General features: G+C 39.3%; 1 long non-coding RNA gene across 1 annotated transcript; it reads left to right on the top strand.

Annotated features, from left to right (window-relative positions):
* Positions 1-1,260: 1,260 nt before the first annotated feature.
* On the top strand, positions 1,261-3,372 carry LOC117837156 (uncharacterized). Its single transcript, XR_004636251.2, has 2 exons — positions 1,261-1,716; positions 2,944-3,372. It is a non-coding gene; the product is annotated as an uncharacterized lncRNA (long non-coding RNA).
* The last annotated feature ends 877 nt before the right edge of the window (positions 3,373-4,249 follow it).

Here is a 4,249-nt window from a genome sequence, read left to right as displayed (position 1 = left end):
AAAAACATATCATGGTGAAATATCATGTTCCTACTAAACATAATGTTTTAAGTAAATAAAACTAGAACTCATGAAGTTCTTTAAGGTGGAAATCTAATTCTAATGGGAAGTTGACTAATAGTATTAAAAGCTCCAAAATGGAAATTGCAAGTTGAAATCCTTTATAATGAAATTCAGTTGAATGAAACTTCCTTAAATTGAACACTAGAATTCTTTGTGCATGCATAAATAACTTCTCATATCATTTTCTATGCTATGCTTTATATGTTCTAATGACTTTCTTATTAAAGACAATATTATGGAATGCCTTAGCTAAAAATCAAATTAAATACTAATAACAAGTATAAACATGGAAATATGAGTTTAATTCCAAAATCATGCATGCATAAACATATTCAATAATTTTTCTAGCACTTGAGCAAATGTGATGTTGCTTTTCTTTCTAAATGAAATTTAGGAAATATTTTGGCTATTCTTCTAAATTAAATAACAATAAAAGTGTGCATATGGAAAATATGTAAATTATACTTAAATAAAGTTGGAAGTGTTAGATGAATCAATTTTGAGTCCTGAACATGTTTGAGTATTGAAATAAATTCGAAATCCCATTTTTGCTATATTAGTGTTGGTTTACTCCAACTTAGTCATCTTGGGGTGCCATTTAAAATTTTTTTTGCTAAACACTCTACTTTTAGCCAATACAAACTTTGTAGTCCTTCCTATTTAGCTTCACATGGATATCATCTTGAGTGTGAAAACCTTATTTAATAGTTAAAATTCGAGAACAAATATTGGTCAACCCCTGTTTTCACTCAAACTCTGAAAGTTTCTAAGTCCTTCAATGCATGGCTGAAGTTTACAAGTTTCTAAGTCCCATGTTTTGGAGTGGTAAACTCCATATTTTACTTAAACACATAACCAAGGTCTTGATCAAAATGAGTCGTATTATGATTTAAGTTTACATGAACATTCTTGCTGTTAAATTTGGATCATAGTTGGACATTCAAAAATCGACTTAAAGTCAGCCAAATGCAAATAGAATCTGTCAGCTATCAATCTCTGAAAATTCAGTTAAAACAGATTAATCGCAAGATTTGAGCCTCTGTAACTTCAAATCCGTAGATTGTTTGGATAGGAACCATTAATGAAAGTTATAGAAGGATGCTTGTTCTACAACTTTGATGAAGATTATAAGTATAGGTTATGCATGAAATCGGGGAGTTTTGATGGGACGAACATAGTCAGTTTGAATGTGTTCGCGCGCGAACTGAATCGCTCGGTTCATTCGGACTTGGCCCGACCGTGATCAGAAAAACGCCGACATGTGGCGCTCATCTTCTGCCGGAGAGCCTCGGCGTCGCCACGACCATGACCACGCGCCTCGCCCTCCACCGCACGCTCGGTTCACATCTTCCGAATTCTCAGTCAATCTCTCTCTCTTTCTTCTTCCTGGCAAGGAACTGAACCACAGAACAGCTCCACCAGCAGGCTGATTTCTCCCTGCTCCGCCCACCATTCCCAAATCTCCGCCTGCCGAGCCTTCCCCACCTCCCAAAATCCACTCGCCACCACTCAGCAGCGCCGTCCATGGCTCCTCCGGCGGGGGATTGACAAATCCCCTCCCGCCATTGCCGCCGGCCCCGAGCTCGGGCACCACCGGTGAACTCCCCCGTACCGGCCTCCTCTTCCACCACCGACCGCCAAAACGGAACCCCGGTGAGCCCTAGATGCTCTAGCCCCTATTTCCCCGTTTCCTCCGCCGCCGTTGTCGCCGCATTTTTGGCTGGGCCGCCGCCGGTGGTCTGTATCGTCGCCGCTCATCGCCGGCCGGGTCTAGCCGCTGTTCAGTAGGGTCTTTGGTGGGTATGCGTGCGTCTTGATGCGCTGAAACTGTTGGTACAGGTCTCCTCGCTGGAATCCTCGCCGCCGGCGTGGATTCGCCGGTCAAGCCGGCAGGGGTCGGCTTTGACCCGGTGGTGACCTGGCCTGGGTCGGGTTGGTCGCCGGCCCAGCCTGTCTGTGGGTTAGAGTGTATCCGGGTAGCAAAAGTTTTCCCTGGGAATTTTGAGTAATAACGATCAATTGGTTTATGTAAATCTTGACTGAAACTTGATAAATGAATCGTAAATTGTAGAAAAATACTAAAAATATGAAACCCATTTTTTTGGATCTTCAGTGACTCATGCTACATTTGAAAAATGATAGACATGGTGAAATGACTATTTTGCCCTTGGTACAAATCAGTGTATGCATAATAGAGTATAATGTGTATAAATATTTCTGTCGACCCAAAAATCATGAAACATTCACAGTAGAGTACTCTTATGTCATATTAGTTTCTGTTAAGTTTTCATATCCAGAAACCATATGTCGGTACTTAAATAAATTTATCACCATCTTGGCATTTCCTTATTTTGATAAATATTTTCTGTTTATATAAAATCTTGGTAAATTCATCTAAAATAATTTTTTAGTATTTTAACCATGCTATATCTTGTTCATCACCAGAATGTGTTCACAAGTTCGTTTAGTGAATATTCCTTGTTTGTAGCTACATTTACCTTAGTATAAATAAAAATGGTTGTATGTAAATTCTATTAGTTTAATTTCTGGTGATATTTGTTACTGTTAATAGTTCATTTTAGGACATGAGAATTGATAAAATTGATTATCTCTAGTTGCCTCCTATTTAAAACATAATAATTCACTAGTTAGCTATTTTCTTTCTTCACGGAAATGTTGATATGTTTTTGAGTTAGATTCAATAACTTAGTTAAGGAAGTCCTTCAAACCAAAGAAATAATTAAATCTGAACACCATCATGGTAGTTTCACCATATTTCTTTGCGTAGTTTTCTATATGTTTTTTTACTCAATAAATGGCTGCCCAATTTTATGTGAGAAAATATGCATCATTTTAATCTTGCATTGCACATTCATGTAGAGTCCACAGCTGAGAACTTCATGTACGAGTTGGTCACTGAGCCCAAAGGGCAACAAGAGCAGCAACAAGATTCAGTCCAAGGTCCGGAAGAGCCCAGTGCTAAGCAGCAGAAAGAAGGCAAGCCGCAGAGCATAATCTCTAATTTTAAAATTATGCAATGTTCTTAGTTATGTATATGTGCATTAACTTTTCACGAGTTGGATGAAACCATACTAGTTGTTATATACTAAGTATGTGTAGCTCGATAAAAATGCTATGCTTAATTAAGTTTGGTATAAGTCGAGTGATTGCATGTTACTCGCCATGTTACTCGCGAGGTATAGGATCACTTTATATACTTGTGGTTAATTCTAAAATAAATGGTTCACACGATAAATTTGGAGACCAGGCGGAGATGAGAATGATTATTATGATGTTGTTGGTTGCGTAGCTCTGCCTGTGTTGATTAAGGCATGTTCGTTGTTGGTCTTGTTGATCGAGTTTGAACAGGACTAATCCTATGCTCGGAGTAGGAGGTAGTCGAAACCGGTAAACCTATGTACCTTATTGCACGCTGGTAAGTTGAGCTTGATACTGACTTCTTCACCAAATACTAGTCTGTAACTCATGTCTCTGACTCGTCGGGGTATAGGTAGGGACTAGTACTTGAGGGTCGCGGGGTAGTTCAAGTACTTAGCGCTCTTTAAGAGAACGGTTATCATGCGCAACTCGACGGGGTATGCATATATCATGTGATTAGGTATACCTTGCAAGGGATCAAATTGAATCGATGTCTCTAACCCGTCGAGGTATAGGTAGGGACTAGTACTTGAGGGTCGCGGAGCAGTTCAAGTACTTAGCGCTCTTTAAGAGAACGGTTGTCATGTGCAACTCGACGGGGTATGCATATATTATGTGATTAGGTATACCTTGCGAGGGATCAAATTGAATCGATTTGTCGCACTCTTCGTTATGAGATCTTGATCACTGAGTCACATCGCTAGTAAAGAAGTGAATCCGATGATGTTGTGTCGTTAAATTAATTACTTGTCTCATTCCTTTGGTTTATTTATCTTGCAAGCATATAAAATAGTTGCTCTCACTTTAAACTTGATGCTAAAATATTGAAAGTAAGGATCCCCTCTTAGTAGCTTTTGGGCAAAATAAGCTGTCGATGTTTTATACCTGGCAACCTACTGAGAAGTGTCTCGAGGTAGTAGGTTGGTTGGTGGGGAATCGTCGGACCTGAAACTTGAAGGTAAAAGTGAGAACACGAGATACAAATTTATACAGGTTCGGGCCACCAGAGTAGTGTAATACTCTACGT

This window comes from Setaria viridis, chromosome 9 (assembly GCF_005286985.2).
Source record: "Setaria viridis chromosome 9, Setaria_viridis_v4.0, whole genome shotgun sequence".
In the NCBI taxonomy this organism is placed as follows: domain Eukaryota; kingdom Viridiplantae; phylum Streptophyta; class Magnoliopsida; order Poales; family Poaceae; genus Setaria; species Setaria viridis.
The sequence above is the reverse complement of the archived record's forward strand: the minus strand, read 5'-3'. Positions and strand labels throughout refer to the sequence as shown.